This window comes from Trichosurus vulpecula, chromosome 4 (assembly GCF_011100635.1).
Source record: "Trichosurus vulpecula isolate mTriVul1 chromosome 4, mTriVul1.pri, whole genome shotgun sequence".
Classification (NCBI taxonomy): Eukaryota; Metazoa; Chordata; class Mammalia; order Diprotodontia; family Phalangeridae; genus Trichosurus; species Trichosurus vulpecula.
The window spans coordinates 204,628,322-204,649,470 of record NC_050576.1 but is presented as its reverse complement, the minus strand read 5'-3'; positions in this window follow the sequence as shown (position 1 = coordinate 204,649,470).

Sequence of the window (21,149 nt, the reverse complement as noted above, 5' to 3'; positions counted from 1 at the left end):
TTCTCAGCTTTAGACTGTGGCTGCCCATTAGTGTGCTATATCTGCACTTAGAGCTCTCAGAGGTTTTAGCAGGTCCCTGCCCCCACGCATCATCTGGATTTAGAGAACTGTGGTCTCCAGGATATTCTGGATAAGGTCTGGTAAGATTGCTATAGTGGGGGCAGGGAGGAAGGCAGGGAACAACACAGCATCCTGATCAGTGGGCTTCTGGTTCCCAGTTCTATGTCTATTGTCAGATTAGTAAGTGTACTGAGGTTTTTTGACTTTTGTGGAAATTCCCATTTTGAGCATCCCAGGCTTCCAGTCCCTTGGTTATAGAACACAAGATTCCTTGCCTTTTAGAACACCTCAGGTCAGAGTGATGAGGACTTTCAGCTTCTCTGGGACATTGCTGTCACAGTCCTGCTGGCTCCATCCCTACATATATGGACAGAGGGGTCGTAGGACTGTAGATTTTTAAGATCCCTGGAGCACCATGAACTCTGGGCTTCCTGACCTCTGTACCTCAGATACAGAGCTTTGAAGCTGATGGGCACCCCAGGGTATCTCTTGTCCAACAGCAGTTGGCTTCAGCTTATTTATCTGTGTTTGCTCTTACTTTCTTAGTGGGACTCCCCTTCCTGTGACTGATAGTTTCTGTTTTTGTGCAGCTCTGGGGTGGATGAAGGGTCTAATTGTAGCTGTTCTTTGAATTTTTTGAACATTATTTGGACAGGAATCATTTTTAGTTGTTTGTTAGGGTCCGTGTGGTAAACATAGCTTCTCTGTGTCCTTTTACCTCACCATGTTAATCAACAGTCTGAGACAGTTAACCTTGACATCAGCACAAGAAAACGTGCTGATATCATCCTGACTGTTTCAATTTGGTTTACCATTTCTCTTTGTCCTTAACACAAGCCTAACTAGCTACCAGGTGAGGGCTATGGAAATGAATGAAAGTGCTATAACGTTCATCCTGTATCCTGAAGTCTTTGTTGAATAAACTATAAATGTCATCATATAAGATAATTCTTTGCTTACCAAGAGTTAGCATATAGTCTGGGCCCTCCCCCATGTACCTCAGTTTTCATATAAGTCACATGGCCATGATAGCCTAGCAACATGCTACATCACTTGTCTTTGAACACACTGAAAGTATGACAACCTTAAAAACATGGTTATGACTTCTAGTCAGCCAACCAAGCCTTCCCCCAGCTTCCAAAGAAGATTTTGTATTTATAAATGTTTTCATGTTTAAAATTTACATTTGGAAGAAAAAGAAAGAAATGGATAACTTTTTGTCCCAAATGCCTACAGCATGTAAGTGAATGTCAACTTATAGGGTCACTTGAATGATGTTTTATAACTGCAGACAAATGATTCAGTTTGTTGCAGACTGAATGAGCACATGTCAGTCCCATTATTCTTTGCTCTTGGACATATGGCATTATGTCATTAACCAGGAGATCGACAGGGGTACAAAAGTGGAACCATATGTGTCGTAACAAGAGCAAATATATATATATATATATATATATATATATATATATATATATATATATATATTTAATCCTATCATATGGCAAATGTGGAGATGTTTGCTCTCTGCCAATGGCTATTTTATGTGTTGCACATTGCACTCCTCTGTTATCAAGTATATCCTTTGAATGCAGGAGTATTCAATGGTGTGCTCCTTGGATAGATGCCCAAAGATGAAACTTTTGGAGTAAAGGACAAAAAAGTCCTACATGAATCTTTATTTCATCATCATGTTAGATGAATACATAGTTGTGAAGGAAACGTACTTGGTTTTTCATTGTAGAGGTCATATGTACTAGAACCTTGACACAATTTGGAGTCAAATACTAATGAGTATGGACTGTTTCCTTGGCAGTATTTAGAGGTGCCAGTCATATTCAGAAGCTTCTTCTCTCTCTTCCTCCTAACCTAAATGAATTCACTTTTCCTGGTACTGGTGATATGGCAAAGATGACCTGAATGAAACTAAGAAAGTACTTTATAGACTTTAATGAAAAAGACATACTATTTAGGAAAATGCAGTGAGACCTCTTGAAAAGGCTGGCAATATATTACACTGAATGTCTAGCCTCCTTGTCCATAGAAATTATCCATGTTTTCTCCTTCTGATTTTCTAAGATTATATCAATTGAATCATTATAGCATAAAAAGAGAGATGTGAAGACACAAGTTATTTTTAACTATATTAGGAGACAAGAAGTTGTGCTTTATTACTATCAGATTTGGAGTCCCTGACAACATAAGTTTTCATGGGAAATTGTTTTCATGAACTCTTGAATATTGGGTTCAAATATCACCTGTGACACAAATTGAGTGATCTTAGGTAAGTTACCGAACATCTCTTAATCCTAGTTTTACTATCTTTAAGATGATAGATAGATGATAGATGCATAATATAAAGACAGTAGAGAAATATTTATTAAGTGAGAATAATAAATATTACTTATGCAATGTATGTATGTTTTTATTCAGTTTGCCCTACTGGTATTATGTGCCTCTTATTTGTTCCTGATGCCTCAAGAGAACCAAAAATTACAATGGGATTTGAAGAAGTCATGGTAAGGAAAAGAGTGAATAAATGTCATTTTATTCTACTCTGCTTATGTCACCTTCTGTAGGCCACTTGCCTCCCATCATAAAGCAATCATGGAGCTGGGCCTCCATCTCAATATTATTTGATTTGTTTGATTTATTTTTTAGTTGCATATCAAGTACCACCCAGTACAACAAATGCTGGGACCGAATCACATCTTTTTAACCATTTTTATTTACTTAGATAGTTCATTGTTTTGTAAATAGGCCAGGAGAAGACAAAATTGTTATTGGTCCAATGACCTTTAAAAGACATATCATCTCTCTTCTTTGAAGAAAGAAAAAACCATCTGCTTTATCCTTATGACCTTGCATTTCCTAGACTTAGAATTCATTGCAGTCTATGAAATCTCTGAAGACAAGTTTTAAAAATTTATTGATATATTTTGGTTTTATATGTCTTTTCCAAACATATCCTCCCAACACACACATCTCCTCAGTCTCAGTTTGAAATCAAACCCTGCTTTGTAACAAAGAAAAAGTTAAGGAAGATCATAAAAGCAATCGTGTCTGATAATATGCCTCTTTCTGTAGTAGTCCCCTCCCTCTCTACTGAAAGGAGAGATGTATGGATTCATTTTCTGTTCTGTAGGCCCATTGTTGTTATTGTTGCTGTTTTCTAGTTACTCATTGGCTATCTCCTTTTTAGTCACATTTTTTTTCTAGTTACACCAAGAGGTGTCAAATTTGTGGCCTATAGCCTTCCAGCTGTCAATAAAAGTCCCAAGTCTCACTCAAACCAGATTAAAATATTATTTTAGTTAATTATTAATTGAAATTAAATAATCAACTACTAATTAATTATCAATAATTAATGATGATTAATGTTAATTAATAATGTGTCATAGACAAGTTTAATTTGTGGTCTTCTAAGTCAACATGCAGCCCACACGGATCCATTTCTTTTTGAGGTCTATACAACAGATTTAACCTGCTGTAGTCATCTTGTATATTCTTTTCTTTCTGCTCATTTCACTTTGCATCAGTTCATATTATTCTTCCCATGTGTCTCTTTGACAAGCTCTCTTTGAAAGGCTTGGTTAGTAATAGTGGATATATCATGCCAATTATTTCCTTTCTATTCCTAATGCTATCATTTCAGTACAGGTCCTTACTCTTATACTGGACTTCTCCATAACCTCTTTATACTTTCCTGCCTATGTACTTTCACACCTCTAATCCATCCTTCATACAACCATCTAACCAACCTCCAGTGTCATTAATCTTCAAATCAGTGTCTGGGGTAGTTGGTAGAGGACTGAACTTGGAATGAGCAACAGCTGGCTAAAGATTCTACCTCTGGCATTTGCAAGTTGCATGATCTTGGCCAAATCAATTGACTTCTCTCATTCTCAGTTTGTCCAAATGCATGGCTATACTATTTATAGAACTACGATGAGGTTCAAATGAGACTAAGCACTTTATAAACCTTAAATTTTCATATACATGTAAGTTAGGAACATTATTCCTTATGTATAGTCCTAGTCATGTCACTACCATGCTCAAAGTCTTCAGAAGTTTCTTGATTTAGAAAGCTTAAACTCCTTTGTCTGTTACTCAATACTCTCTCCAACTTTATGCTACACTATCTTTTCAGCTTTATCTCATACATACATGCTACATTTGAGTCAAAGTGCTAATCCTGTTCACAATTCACTCGTCATGACTTTTCTAATTCTGATCCTGATTCCTATAATGTCAGTCCTCATCCTTCATTAACCATCAAATTCCTGCCCATCCTTTGAAGATCAACAACTTCCAAAGCCATGTTTTTAGTAGGCTATTGCACATTGGTAGGGACCAAATTGCTTTCCTCTGTTCTAATACTTTTTTTCCTGTGTCACATCAGATCATCTTATGTACATCTTATGACATCTCAGCCCCACTTTGAATACCACTTATTTAGATAAAGAAAAGAACCAGTCTAATCCAGAATAACAAAAGAAGGAAATGAGTTTCTATGCTTGTCATATATACTTCTTGATTTTTGGTGAGGGAAGTGATTTCATCTTTTCAGTGTTGTTGATGCCTTGCAGGTAAGGGTTTTATTTAATGAAATCTTTCCCCCACTTCTTTCTTTCCTTGGACCTTGATTAGAACTATATATCTCTTTCACAAACTTATTTTCTGGTTTATATTATAATTATTTGGATACAAGACATCATGGTATAATGGCTAAAAGGGTACATAGTTTCATATAGGTGTGCCAAGAATTGCATGAAGTTCCACTTGGCACTGTGTGTTCATATGTGAGCCACTGGGGAACCCCACAGTATACCTGATTCTTCATGGAAAAGAATAATACTGTGCTATGAGCAGAATTTTTTTTAACTTAGAATTGCAGGGTTCTTAAGAGCCACCCTTGGAGTAAGGAAATATTAGGATCAATTCCTATCTCTGACACACAGGACAATGTGTATGTCTCTAAAGCTCTTGGTGACTCCAGAAAACTCTCTAAATTTATGCATCACAGACAAGTGCCTAGTCTGCAGTAGTGGAGGGGTTTCCCATGCCGGGAGTTTCTAGCACTGATGAAATCACAGTTTGGTCTTAAAAACTGAAACAAAAGTTGTTTGGGGATATAACTTACCCAGGGCTATACTAGAGTCAGCTCATGTTGGCTGAAGCTAGTTGAATTTTCATTGTGAGAATTTAAAATTTGAAAATAGGTAAATGTTACATATCAAGGCTAGATTAATTATTTTATTGATTGTATAGACTTAATAAAGTGATAGAGAAAATGTCAATAATTCTGATTAAACTTAAACATGTTGTGCATGTATTTTGTTTGTTTATAGAGTGCTAAATATTTTAGAGTGTTAACAGAGTTTACAATGTTTACAGAGGGTTAAATATTTACCAGGACACTTTTGATCATATCCGTCCTTTAGATTATGAGTTCTATAGATAACATTATATGCAGTTTATTTATTCATCTTTAATCACTAGCAGGATCTAACTCATTGACCTACCTGCACCTAGTAGGAGCAAAATAAAATTTAGCTCACTGGATAGAACACAGGAAGACCTGAGTTCAAATCTTGCTTCAGTTACTTACTAGATGTATGACTTTGGATAAGTCACTTAATCTATTTGCCTTAGTTTCCTCATCTCTAAAAATGAGCTGGAGGAGGAAATTGCAAACCACTCCAGTATTTTTCCCAAGAAAACCCCCAAAAGGGTCACAAAAGTCAGATACAATGAAAATAACTAAATAACAGCAAAATGAAGATAATGATTCACCCCTTTCCCAGAGTTGTTGTAAAAGTCACATGATAGAATATTTGTAATGTGCTTTACAAATCATAAAATGCTATATACACACCATGATGATGATGATGATGGTAATGATGGTGATGATGATGGTAGTAAAAACAGTGGAATGAGAAAGATCATTTCTCTCCTGAGAGGCTATTATTTCCTGCTTATTCATACTCTGTTTAGTGACCAGGGTTTATTGGTTCTTTGTATATCTTTGTGTGGTTTTTTTAGGATACCAGAATTTTTAGTCCAAGTGTTATTGATGGTCCATTGCATGTTGGTGGAACTAGTGTAGAAATAAGGTACGAGGAAAGGTTGCATATAGATGGTTTGTTATTTTCCACATCTGTTTCATCCTTTATCCTCTGTCATCTGTTTTTTTATTGTTGTTGCTTTATTTGTTTCTTGTTTGTTTTGTTTTCCCCCATTCATATACAAGCTGGAGATGTATAGGGATAGTGAGATTTAGGCAACCGGTTTGTGAAGCAAATTATTAGTGACATGGATGAAATCACTGTCCTGGAATCTTAACTTGATTCAAATTACATGCTCCTGGCGACCCAGCAGTTGCTATGGAAGCTGATCTGCTACTCAATACATAACTTAGTTGAGACCACAATGGAAAAAAAGAAAAGAAAATAAAGAAGTAATTGCAACATTTTCAATGTTTCTCTGACAATATGCTGCAACTGATTTGTAAGTCAATATGTCTATCTGTAAATGAGCTACTTAGTCTTGCCCAAATGAGGAAAATAAATTCAAAGCCATATAAAATAAATAACATTATTGATTTTACTGTATGTTAGCAAGATAAACAAAATCCTTTCCAAGTGAAACCTAGATTTTGTATCTTTATCTGCTATTCTAGTTATAGTATCATAGATTTAGATGTAGAAAGGGCCCTCAGAGACCATCTAGTCCAATATCTTGTTTCATGGATGAGAAACCTCAAACCCGTTTTATGGATAATGGAGTTTAAGTGACTTGCCCAAGGTCACAGAAGTAGTATGTATCAGAGGCAATCAATCAATCAACAAACACATATTAAGTGTCAGCCATACATCAAGCACTATGAAAAAGCCCTGGGGATACCATGAAAAAGGAAAAATAGTCCATGTCCCTGAGGAGGCTACACTGAATGGAGAGACCACATGAATATAAATCCAACAGGTACACAAAAGTCACATAAAGAGAAGGAAAGAAACTTTAAAGGGAAAGGAATTGATTTCTAGGGCTACCAGAAAGGCCTGTTGCAGAAGGTAACATTCGCACTTAGATTTGAAGGAAGCCAAGGATTCTAGGAGATGGAAATCAGGAGGCTGGGCCTTCCAGAAATGTTAGCCTAGGCACTGAGATAGGAGATGCAACATTGTGTGTGAGGAGCAGGAATTAGACCTATATTGTTGGATTATTGGGTGTGTGTGTAGAGGAAGGTAGTGTGTGAGAAGGCTGGAAAGGTTGGAAAGAGTAGGTTGTGAAGATTTTTAAATGCCAAGGGAAAAAGTGGAATGTATATTTGAACTAGAGGTGATAAAGAGTCACTGGAGTTTACTGAGTAAGGGACTTAGATATTTTGGTCTGTGCTTTGGGGAAATCAATACTGTCAATCTCTGGAGAATAGATTGAAGTGGAAAAAGATGAGGCAGAGAGACAAATTAAAATGCTAATGAAATAGTCCAGATGAGAGGAGATAAAGGTCGGAACTAGGATAGTGTCTGCCTGAGTGGAAAGGAAATACATACAAGAAATATGTGGAGGTGAAAGCATAAAGATTTAGCAAATGATTGAATGTGTGAAGTGAGTGAGCAAATGCAAATGATACCACATTGTGAACTTGAGTATCTGGAAGGATGGTAGGATCCCTAATAATAATTGGGTAAAATCAGAGGCTAAGATATTGGGTTCTGTTTTGGACATGCTGAGTTAGAGATGCCTACAGGACCTCCATTGTGAAATATCTAATAAGCAGACTTGAGTTAGAACTCTAGCTCCAAAAATGATCAATTGTATATTACTGGGCAAGCCCTTATCTGTAAGTGGAAAATGGGGATAATGATTATGGTAACTACATCATACAGTTTTTGTAGAAAAAGTGCTTTGTAAAACATAAAACACTACATGAATTCGATTATTATTACTGAAATTATTATTATTAGTTACAACAATTACGCTGACTAAGACAGCATGGAAAGGTTACAACTTATATTAAGGTAATGATTAGAGTGCCATTAAGATCATGAATCAATCAAAGCCTCAAAATATTAGTGTGGTGAGTACTGAGACATTTTCCCTTAGCTACTCCTCTTATTTGGTTAAATGGTATCTGAATGTCAAGGAATGATGTTGATAACTTGTGGAAATCCAGGGAAAGGGGACCTCTGGCAACCTGGGAGAGAAGGAAGATTCTGCCTCTGACCAGTGGAAAGTATCAGGGAAAGACAGGGCTTTTGTGGGGAAAGGAGTGACTTCCATCAAAGTCATTCTGATATTTGGGTTTATAAGTCATTCTGGAGCCTTTGGGACTAATGGCTATTCATTCAGGAATCTCCATTTTGCTTTTCTTCTTTAAATAAAATATTTGGAATTGCCTGCTTGCAAGCAAAAGTGTGTCCTCAGGGTGCTGGGGGAGGGGGTAAGAAAAAATAAAAAAAAAAAGAAGTGACAGAACCTTGCACTATGACAGATTAAATATCCATCTATGAGGAATCTGTGATGATATGAGTTTAAATACGATTCTGAAGGAATTATTACTATAATGACAAAAGCTAATTGTAGTGGGATTTCTTTATCAGATATTAGTAGATGAGATGGCCTCTGAGGTCTTTTACAGATCTAAAATTATCAGATTTTGTTATTCTTTTCATAAGGGAAATAGTCTGAAGACTGTAGGCAAGAGGAAGGAGAAGGGAACAAGTGTTCATTAAGCATCTACTTGGTGCCAGGCACTGTGCTAAGCACTTGTAAATATCTCATTTGATTCTCCTAACAACCCTGTGAGGTAGATGTTATTATTAGCCTTATTTTAAAATTGAGAGAAGGGAGGTGATCAGAGATTAAAGTGATTTCCCCTTAGTGTCACATAGTAAGAGTCTGCTCTAAATCACTACTGATTAGGGAAATGCAAATCAAAACAATTCTTAGATACCACATCTCTCCTATAAGATTGGCTAAAATAACAAAACAGGAAAATGATAAATGCTAGAGAGGATGTGGAAGAATCAGAACATTGTTACATTGCTGGTGGAGTTGTGAATTGATCCAGTCATTTTGGAGAGTAATTTGGAACTACACCCAAAGGGCCACAGGAATGGTCATACCCTTTGACCCAGCAATACCACTCCTAGGGTTGTATCCCAAAGAAATCACACAAGCGGGAAAAAGGACCCATATGTACAAAAATATTTATAGCAGCTCTTTTTGTGGTAGCCAAGAATTGGAAATCAAAGGGATGCCCATCAACTGGGGAATGGCTGAACAAGTTGTGGTATATGAAGATAATGGAATACTATTGTGCCATAAGAAATGGGGATGATACAGACTTCATAACAACCTGGAAAAACCTACACGACATAATGCTGAGTGAGTGGAGCAGAGCCAGGAGAACATTATACACAACCACAGATATATGGATTCTGCGAAGACCAACCCTGACAGGCTTCACTCTTCTCAGCAACACAAGGTGCAAGGACAACTCCAAAGGACTCACGATGGAGAATGCTATCTACATCCAGAGAAAGAACTATGAAGTATGAATGCAGATTGAGGCACACTTCATGCTCACCTTTTTCTCTTCTCTTTTGTTTTTGTTTTTGGGTTATTTTTTTTTTGGTTTTGTTTCTTCTTTCTCATGATTCATTGCATTGGTCATAATTCTTCTCCGCAACTTGACTAGTGTATAAATTAATTTAATATGAAGTTATACGTGGTAGTTATATGAGATTCCATGCCATCTTGGGGAGCAAGGGGGGAGGGAAGGGAGAAAATCTGGAACTCAAAATAATGTAGAACCATCTGTTGTAAACTACAAATAAAAATAAAAATAAAGAGTCTGAGAACAGACTTGAACTCAGGTCTTCTTGACTCCAGGGCCAGTGCTCTACAGATGTGCCACCTAGCTTCTTAGCTTCTATGTTCCCTGCCTTCCAATTATAGTTGAAAGAGCAAAGGGCTAGAGAGCCCTATATAATGAACTAACAGACAGAGCTGGAGACACCATTCCCATGAGGCACTATTCCCATAAAATACCCCATGCCTGTTAACTTGCATTGGGAATTAAATTCAGGAGGTAAGATTGATTGAGATGATTGGTAAAGGTAAAATGGAGCATTTTTATTGAATTCTTGACCAGCAGGGGAATGGGAAAAAGAATCATAGCAACATTGCATTTCAAAGACAAACTTAGAGATGTAAAGATATGGAACAGGCACAGAACCAAATCAAATATTTGACATTTCTGAAATTTTCCCTATGCTGTATGCTACTGAAAATGTTATTTGCCTGCATCAACTTTTAATAGGGGGCAGTTCTATGCATAAATCTCATGCTCCCATGACAGATTCCCTTTCCTCCACCTCTTCTGGCATCAGCTTCTTCTAATGTGAATGTTGTTGGCCATACACACTGTACCCTAATAGTCCCCAGATGCCAAGTCTGCAGTGCTTGTATTCAGGTAGGAGAGGCATAAATGAACAAACAGTTCCTCCACTGCTGAGTGACCAGAGAAATAGGAAGTATCAGTGAATCAATCAACCAATCAACCATTTGCCAAGCCCACATACTGGGTGCTTGGATATAGAATAGGCACAATCCTTACCTTTAAAATTACATTTTATGCATGGAAACAACACATACATACAGAAGAATATACAAAATCCATATGAAATAAATAAATATTGATTTTTTCTGGGAGGAGTAACTAGAAATTAGGGGAATAAGAAAAGACTTCTTGTAAGAGACGGCATTTGAACTGAAATTAAAGAAAACTAGGGAGTCAATGAGATGGCAGTGAGGAAGAAGTGCTAGCCAGATGTCTAGAACAGCCTCTTAAAAGGTACAGAGATGGAAGATGGAATATTCTGGGTGAGGAACAGCAAGAAATCCAGTTTGGCTTGGCCATAGAACAAATAAAAGCAATGTTTATACATGATAAGCCCATATTGACAAACTAAAACCAGGTCGTAACGTGTTTTAAATGCTATACAGAAGATTTTGTGTTTGATCCTTGATGTAATAGGGAGTCATTGGAGTTTACTGAACAGAGAATTGACTTGATCAGACATGCTTTAGGAATATCATTTTGTCAGCTATGCAGAATGGACTGGAGAAAGGAGAAACTTTATGGAGTCCAATAAACACTTCCTTCCACAGAGGAGCTATTTCACAATTATTCAATCAAGGAAAACATTTGGAAGCTTGGAATCAGGGATCCAGAAGCTTTAATTGGATTCCCCTAATTAAATCTTGGGGAGCTAGGTGGTTCAGTGGATAGAGTGCCAGGTCTGGAGACAGGAAGACCTGAGTTAAAATTCAGCCTTAGGAATTTACTAGCTGTGTGACCCTGGGTAACTCAATTAACCTTGCTTGACTCAGTTCCTTCATTTATAAGATGAGTTGGAAAAGGAAATGGCAAACTACTCCAGTATCTTTGCCAAGAAAACCCCAAATCAGGTCATGAAGAAGTTGTACAGGACTAATAACAACTAAGCAACAACAAATAAAATCTTTCCCCTTATGATCTCCATGAATTGCTCTATATCTATATCTATACCATATACCTTTGACCTACAAAAATGATTTTCTGATGCCAATTCAGCCAACAGAGATCAACAAGATAAAATGAAGTTCTTCCCACCCCTCTACTACCCACCCCTATCCCTAGCTGCTCTGACTTCCATTTCTGGTCAAAAAGACAAGTCCAGGGCTTTGAGACTAGGTTCCACAAGTAGGGTCACCCTAAGAGAAATTCTTGATCTTTGATTTTAGTAGTTCCCTTCTTTTATGGTCCCTTCTTCCCCTTGGCTCCATAAACATCTACAATCTTCCTTCTTAGCCCTTGGAACATTTTGCTACCTACACATGGATGCCCAGAGATTCAATAAGTTTTAATTAAGATTGTTGTATGTCCAACATCATAGGATGAGGGTTCCTAGAAGGAATCCCATGCTCAAAAAGGATTTGGAAAATCAAGTAAGAGAAGTAGAGGAAAAATTGGGAAAATAAATATGATAGAGATGCAAGAAAATCATGAAAAACAAGTCAACAGCTTGCTAAAGGAGACTCAGAAAATACAGAAGTGCAACAAAGATTAGGAGGGATGCAGAAAATTGGAAGAAAATCTTTGCAACCAGTGTCTCTGATAAAGGCCTCATATCTAAAACATACACAGAACTGAGCCAAATTTATAGGAATAAAAGTCATTCCCCCACTGAGAAATGGTCAAAGGATATGAACAGGAAGTTTTGAGAAGAAATTAAAGATATCTATACGTATATGAAAAAAGGCTCTAAATTACTATTGATCAGAGAAATGCAAATCCAAACAACTCTTAGGTACCACATATCTCCTGTCAGATTGGCTAACATGACAAAACAGGAAAATGATAGATGCTGGAGAGGATGTGGGAAAATTGGAACATTAATACATTGTTGTTGGAGTTGTGAAGAGATCCAGCCATTTTGGAGAGCAATTTGGAACTATGCACAAAGGGCTATAAAAATGTGCATACCCTTTGACCCAGCAATACCACTCCTAGGGCTTTATCCCAAAGAGATCACACAAGTGGGAAATGGACCTGTATGTACAAAAATATTTATAGCCACTCTTTTTGTGGTGGCAAAGAATTGAAAATCAAGGGGACACCGATCAATTGGGGAATGGCTGAACAAGTTGTGGTATATGAATGTAAAGAAATACTATTGTGCTATAAGAAATGAGGAAAATACTGACTTCATAATACCCTGGAAAGACCTACATGATCTGATGCTGAGTGAGAGGAGCAGAACCAGGAGAACATTATACACAACCACAGACATATTGATTCTGTGATGACTAACTTTGATAGACTTGACTCTCCTCAGCAAAACAAGGCTCAAAGACAGCTCCAAAGGACTCATGATGGAAAAAGCTATCCAGAGAGAGAACCGTGGAGTCTGAATGCAGATTGAGGCAAACTAATTGCTCTCTTTTTTCCTCTTTTTTTTTGGTTTTGTTTCTTCTAACTCATGATTCATTCCACTGGTCATAATTCTTCTTTGCAACTTGACTATTGTGTAAATAAGTTTAATGTGAAGGTTTATGTAGAATCCATATTGGACTGCATGGCATCTTATGGGGGGGAGGGGTTAGGGGAAGGAAGGGAAGAAAATTTGAAACTCAAGAATATGTAAAACTAAATGTTGTAAACTAAAAATAAAAAAATATAATTAAAAAATACAGAAGAAAATAATACCTTAAAAAATAAACTAACCCAAAAGGCCAAAGAGGTCCAAAAAACCAACAAGGAGACGAAAACCTTAAAAAACAGAATTGACAAAATGGAAAAGGAGGTCCACAGCTAACTGAAGAAAACAATTACTTAAAAATTAGAATAGAGAAAATGGAAGCTAATGACTTCATGAGAAATCAAAAAATTATAAAACAAAACCAAAAGAAAGAAAACAGAAGATAATTTGAAATATCTCACTTGAAAAATGACTGACCTGGAAAATAGATCCAGGAGAGATAATTTAAAAATTATTGGACTGCCTGAAAGCCATGATCAAAAAATAAAGAGCCTAGACATCATATTTCAAGAAATCATCAAAGAAAACTGCAATGATATTATAGAGCCAAAGGGTAAAATAAAAATTGAAAGAATCCACCAATCACCTCCTGAAAGAAATCCCAAAAGGAAAATGCCTAGGAATATTGTAGCCAAATTTCAAATTTCCCAGGTCAAGGAGAATATATCACAAGCAGCCCGAAAGAAACAATTCGAGTATTGTGGAAACGCAATCAGGATAACATAAGATTTAGCAGCTTCTACATTAGGGGATCAAAGGGCTTGGAATATGATATTCCAGAGGTCAAAAGAGCTAGGATTAAAACCAAGAATCACCTACCCAGCAAAACTGAGCCATAATGCTTCAGGGGAAAAAAATGGATATTCAACGAAATAGAGAACTCTCAGGCATTCTTGATGAAAAGACCAGAGCTGAATAGAAAATCTCACTTTCAAATACAAGACTCAAGAGAAGTATGAAAAGGTAAACAGGAAAAATAAATTATAAGGGATGATATTTGTAACTCATAGGACCTTTCTCAGTATTAGGGTAGTTGGACAGAGGGCACAGGGTGAGTTGAATATGAAGGGATGATACCTAAAATATGAAATTAAGGGGTGAGAGAGGAGTGTACTGGGAGAAGGAAAAGGGGGCTATAGAATGGGGTAAATTATCTAAAAATTATTATCAAAAAAGGAGGCCAGAAAAAGCTCTTACATTGGAAGGTAAGAGGGGTGAGGTGAGAGGGAATTAATGAATCTTACTCTCATTGGATTTGGCTTAAGGAGAGAATAACATAGACACTCAATTGGGTATGAAAAATAGAAGGGAAGGGGATAAAAGAAGGAAAAGTGTGATAGAAGGGAGGGCAGATTAGGGGAAGGGGTAATCAAAGCACATGCTGTCTTGGGATGTGGGGAGGGGAGAAATGGGGAGAAAATTTGAAACTCAAAATCTTGTGGAAGTGAATGTTGAAAACTAAAAATTAAAACATAAATAAATAAGTAAAATAAAGTATGAAAGAGATGATTTCAGAGAAATCTGAGAAGACTTGTTTGAACTGGTGTAGAGTGAAGTGAACAAAACCAGGAAAACAATTATATAATAACAATATTGTTAAAAATGGGTGGAAAGGCTTTTAGACCTCTAATAAATGGAGTGGTCAAACAGGATGCAATCCCTCTCCTGAGACAGGGATGATAGACATAAGGTACATAATGGGACATATATTTTTGTAAAGAGCAAATATATAGAAGTAGCAATTAGACAAGTACAAGAATAACCAGGAAAGAATAAGTGAGTAGCAGGTAATCAAAACTTTAAATGCCAAAATGCTAAAAAGTTCAAGGAGGATGAGAACTGAGAAAGTGCTATTTGATTTAGTAATTAAAAGGTTATTAATAATATTAGGAAGAGAATAATTTCTGGAAAGAGTGGGAACCAAAGCCAGATTGCATAGGGTTGATGACTAAGTATGAGGAAGCAGAGTAGAGGCAACAAAGGTCAACTTTTCTTACAAATAAAATTATTAGTTAAGTGGTGGAGAAAGATAGGGAAATAGTTTGAGGGGGAAATAGAATCAAAGTTACCCTTCTTGCCTTGAAACTGTGGGTTAATCTCAAACTTTTGTCTTCAGTCCTCTTTCTTATCTCTCAATTTTTTTTCTGGAAATCTCATCTATTCACCATAGCTTTAATTCTACCTCTATGGCTATGAATCCCAGATCTATAGACTGAGATCTAGATTTGTTATTACAAAAGCTTGCTTGAAATTGTCTCTTGGATATCACATCAACACCAAAAATTTAATATATTCAAAACTGAAATCATTATCTCCCCTAAGACTTCCCCTGTCCCATCTTACCAATTTCTATTGACAACAGCACTATCATGCCAGCTAACCAGTCTCGAGACCTCTGGCCTATTTTCCTTTGGCTTTTCTCTTTTTCTTATCCCTTGTATCTGATTAATTCCTAAGTCTTCTTAATTTTAACTACACAGTATCAACTTCTTCCTCTCCATTGACACTGTCATCATTTTAATTCAGACAATTATCACTTCTAATATAGGCTTTCATAATAGCCTTCTCACTGGTTTCTTAGCCTCTAGCCAGTCTTTTTGCAATCCGTCTTCCACACAGTTGCCAAATAAATTTTCCTAAAGTATATATTTTGCCAAGTCCCTATCCTGTTCAAAAATCATCAATGTTTTGCCATTGCCTATAAGATAAAATAAAAATTCATTATCATGGCACCTAAAGTCCTTCACAAAGTGGCTCCAACCTACCTTTCCCACTTTATGTCACAGTATTTCCCTTCTCATACTCTAAGGTGCATCTAAACTGGACTACGGCTTGTTCCCCAATTTCATTCTGCACTCTTCTGCCTCCCATACAGATTACTCATGCTTGAAACAAGCTCTCTACTCATCTCTGCTATTGAAACCCTTCTTTGACTTCAAAGATTAGATGACATATTCCCTCCTTCATTAAGACAGAAAGAAAGAAGGAATAAAGAAAGAAACAAGGAAGGAAGGAAAAAAAGAAAGAAGGAAAGAAAGGAAGAAAGAATGAAAGAAAGAAAGAAAGAAAGAGAAAGAAAGAAAGAAATGAGAAGGAAAGGAAAAGAAGAAGGAAGGGGAATAAGGAAGTGAAAGAAGAAGAAGGAAGAGGAAAAGGAAGAAGGAAATGGAAAGGAAAGAAGGAAGGTGAAAGGGAAGAAGGAAGGAGAAGAAGAAGAAGGAAGAGGAAGGGGAAGGGAAAAAACTTTATGATTATTCCCTTTTTTTCTCTTGAGGAATTCCTTTACAATCTGGAAGAATGCGGTTCTTTTTTTTGTTGTTGTTGTTGTTGTTGTTGTTGCATGTGCTACTTAGTTGTAGCTATGGAAAATTTTCAGTCATCCTCAATATTTTTCCTGAGAAAATATATTTCCACCCTTTGGATGTTAATTTGTTTTCCCTAAATACAAAGACATGCCATTGAGTTTAAACTGCAACAAAAACACTTCTTACAAAATATAACCTTTGTAATTGTAGAAATAGAGACAAGGGGTGGACCCAAGAGAGCGGCAGAAAGCAGGGACTTGCCTAAACTCTACCCCAAGGACCCTCCAAAAAGCTATAAAAAATGGCTCTGAACAAATTCTAGAACTGCAGAACCCAAGAAATAGCAGAGGGAAGCAGGGCTCCAACCCAGGACAGCCTGGATGGTCTCTGAGTAAGATCACACAGAGCTGGGAGCAGAGTGGAGCAGAGCGCAGCATGGGCTGCGCCTGGACCAACCAGATTGGGAGCCAGGCAGAACAGGCCCTAGTGCCCTGAATCAGTGAGCTGTGGCAGTTACCAGACTTCTCAACCCACAAACACCAAAGACAACAGAGAAGGTTAGTGGGAAAAGCTGCTGGGACAGAGTGAAAGGAGTTCCGGGTCAGCCACCATCCCAGGGATAGCGGAAGTAGTGCAGCTCTGAGGCTGCTTACAGAGCTACAGCTGCAGTTGCTTCCGGCCCCAGGCACACCTGGTGGGAGGAATTAAGTGGCAGATCAGAGCAGGAGTGTAGAGCCTGCTTAGATCTGAGTTGCGGTAAGGGTTGTCGGTTCTTGGGGGAGGAGGAGTGTTGGTGTGGCAGAGCTTGCTGTGTAGAAATAGCTCTGAAAACAACAGCACAGCCCCTCAAGCTTGAGACAAAGTACTCTTTACTCTACATGCAGTCATGCCCTGACAAAAAGTTCAAGGGTCAAGTAAGTTGGCTGGGAACATGGCCAGGCAGCAAAAAAGACTCAGATTCAGATTCGGAGTTTGGAAACTTTCTTTGGGGACAAAGAAGACCAAAACATACAGCCAGAAGAAGTCAACAAAGTCAAAGAGTCTACACCAAAAGCTTCCAAAAAAACATGAACTGGTCTTAGCCCATGGAAGAGCTCAAAAAGGATTTGGAAAAGCAAGTTAGAGAAATAGAGGAAAAATTGGGAAGAGAAATGAGAGTGATGCGAGAAAACCATGAAAAACAAGTCAGTGACTGGCTAAAGGAGACCCCAAAATACTGAAGAAAATAACAACTTAAAAAATAGACTAACTAAAATGGTAAAAGAGCTCCAAAAAGCCAATGAGGAGAAGAATGCTTTGAAAGGCAGAATTAGCCAAATGGAAAAGGAGGTCCAAAAGACCACTCAAGAAAATACTACCTTAAAAATTAGATTGGAGCAAATGGAAGCTAGTGACTTTATGAGAAATCAAGATATTATAAAACATAAACAAAGGAATGAAAAAATGGAAGACAATGCGAAATACCTCATTGGAAATACCACTGACCTGGAAAATAGATCCAGGAGAGATAATTTAAAAATTATTGGACTACCTGACAGCCATGATCAAAAAAAGAGCCTAGATATCATCTTTCAAGAAATTATCAAGCAGAACTGCCTTGATATTCTAGAGCCAGAGGTTAAAATAGAAATTGAAGGAATCCACTGATCACCTCTTGAAAAAGATCCCAAAAGCAAAACTTCTAGGAATATTGTCACCAAATTCCAGAGCTCCCAGATCAAGGAGAAAATACTGAAAGCAGCCAGAAAGAAACAATTTGAATATTGTAGAAACCCAATCAGGTTAACACAAGATCTAGCAGCTTCTACATTAAGGGATCCAAGGGCTTGGGATATGATATTCTGGAGGTCAATGGAGCTAGGATTAAAACCAACCTACCCGGCAAAAGTGAGTATCATGCTCCAAGGAAAAATATGGATTTTCAATAAAATAGAGAACTTTCAAGCTTTCTCAGAGAAAAGAGCAGAACTGAATAGAAAATTTAACTTTCAAACACCAGAATCAAGAGAAGCATGAAAAGGTAAACAAGAAAGAGAAATCATAAGGGACTTACTAAAGTTGAACTGTTTTGTTTACATTCCTACATGGAAAGATGATGCATATTATTCATGAGACCTCAGTGTTAGGGTAGCTGAAGGGAATATATACATACATATATATATATATATATATATATATATATATATATATATATATATATATATGTATACTCACCCTGTGCCTGCCCTCCATCTATATGTATATAGATGGAGGGCACAGGGTGAGTTGAATATGAAGGGAGGATATCTAAAAAAATAAAATCAAATTAAGGGATGAGAGAGGAATATATTGAGAGAGGGAGAAAGGGAGAGATAGAATGGGGTAAATTATCTCACATAAAAGTGGCAAAAAAAGCAGTTCTGCAGGAAGGAAAGAGGGGGCAGGTGAGTGGGAATGAGTGAATCTTGCTCTCATCAGATTTGACTTGAGGAGGGAATAACATACACACTCAATTGGTATCTTAACCCACAGGAAAGAAGGTAGAAGGAGATAAAAAAGGGGGGCAAGAGAAGGGAGGACAGATACGGGGAGGAGGTAATCAAAAGGAAATACTTCCAGAAAGGGACAGGGTCAAGGGAGAAAATTGAATAAAGGGGGATAGGATAGAAAGGAGCAAAATATAGTTAGTCTTTCACAACATGAGTATTGTGGAAGCGTTTGGCATAATGATATACATGTGGCCTATGTTGAGTTGCTTGCCATTTTAGGGAGGGTGGGTGGGGAGGGAAGAAGGGAGAGAATTTGGAACCCAAAGTTTTAAAAGCAGATGTTCAAAATCTAAAGTTTTTACTTGCAACTAGGAAATAAGATATACAAGCAACGGGGCACAGAAATCTATCTTGTCCTACAAAGTAAGGGAAAAGGGGATGGGGGGAAGTGGGGTGACAGAAGGGAGGACTGACTGCAGAACGGGACAATCAGAATGTATACCATCTTCGAGTGGGGGAGGCTAGAAATGGGGAGAAAATTTGTAATTCAAATTCTTGTGGAAATCAATGCCAAAAACTAAAAATATTAAATAAATAAATAATTTTTAAAAAATAAAAATAGAAAATAGAAAAAAAGAAGTAGAGACAAAATACGTCATGTAAAATATCTTGACATTTTATCCCAGTATATAAATAATAGTCTGCACTCACTAGATACTGAATAAAAGTTTGTTGTTATTTTTGTGTTTTTGTTTCGTGGGACAGGAATCATGGTGTTAAAGATTCTGGCTTATTCTAGACCTATGAGAAGTGAAACAAGTCAAAAAGTGGGGTAACAATGTCAAAGGACTCAAGTGCCAGCCTCTTCAAGGCAACTTTCTGTTGAGACAATAACAGAAGTTGGAGCTGCGTGGCTGTGCACTCTTCTGGAATGTCACTGGTCCCACACATGATTACAAGAAGCAATTGGTGTGACCCTTTGCATTTTGCTCTATGGCCATGAAAGTTTTTCATGACAACTTTGTAGTACATATGAGGCAATGACATGTGAGTCAGAAAGGGACCTTAGAACCAGCAAGAAATATTTTAATGGGCTAATATGGCTACAGATATCTCCAAGACAAGTAAGATTTGTGTTCATTGTATACAAAGAAAAGCACCACAACTCATGCTGTTTATTTGGATAAAATAAATACCAACACACTTTTGAAACACTTAAGCGTTACCTTTTTATTGCTGGAAGGAAATATTAAGAACATAAGCTGTATGTCGATGGTGACTGACCACTTCACAAGGTATGCACAGGGATACCTAACCAAGAATAAAATCTTTCCAGGTGTCTTCTCTATATAGTAACTTCTCCATGGAATAAGAATTAAACTCTGTTTTCTCAAAATGTCTCTCCAGATTTTCTCAAAACTCCCTTAGAAATAATTTGTTAGTTCTTTTTCAGTGCCTCCTGGCATATAGCAAGTGCTTAATAAATGCTTATTGACTGATAGACTTAATCACAAGATGACAATTAACTCTGTCACCCCTCAAAATTCCATTCCCTCTCTTAAAGGATCAATAAATGTATCCAGGCTTTCTGAGAGGGAGTATTTAAACTGGAGTTATACTACATGTTCTGTAAACACCAAACTTTTTTACAAATTACAGGCATGTGTCACACAGTCCCTATCATTTCCTTGTATAATCTACATTCATCACTAATTCCAGGTCGCTTAAGAATAAACTTTGAATAATTTCTACTGGCAATGACCTGGTCCTGAATTGCCATCATAAACCCTTATTTTTCCACAAATTTCTGTGACTCACCCAGGTGCTTTTTGTCAATATTATTTTCGCTGAGTTCACATGGATATCACCCAAAGAGGTTTTCTGGATCCCACTCTTGGACCTTAGCTATTCAGTCCCAGGTAAATAAACGGATATTGAGTTGGGCCTATGAAGATGAGTTTTCTGAAGTTAGATGTAAAGGGTAGTTGGATTGGTAGGGCATAAAAGGGAATGAATTAGTGGCAATTGTGCCATTAACATTTTGTCAGGTAAGAGTCTTAGAATTCTGTGTGGAATATTGTGGAAATATTGATCAATTTTTTTAAACCAGCTTTTCATCTCCCTACTAAGAAAAACCTAAGCAGGGAGAGGAACCACACAGTACATTTTGCTTTTGCTTGTTGATTCTCTTTTATCTAACACTTAGCACAGAGCCTGATAAACAG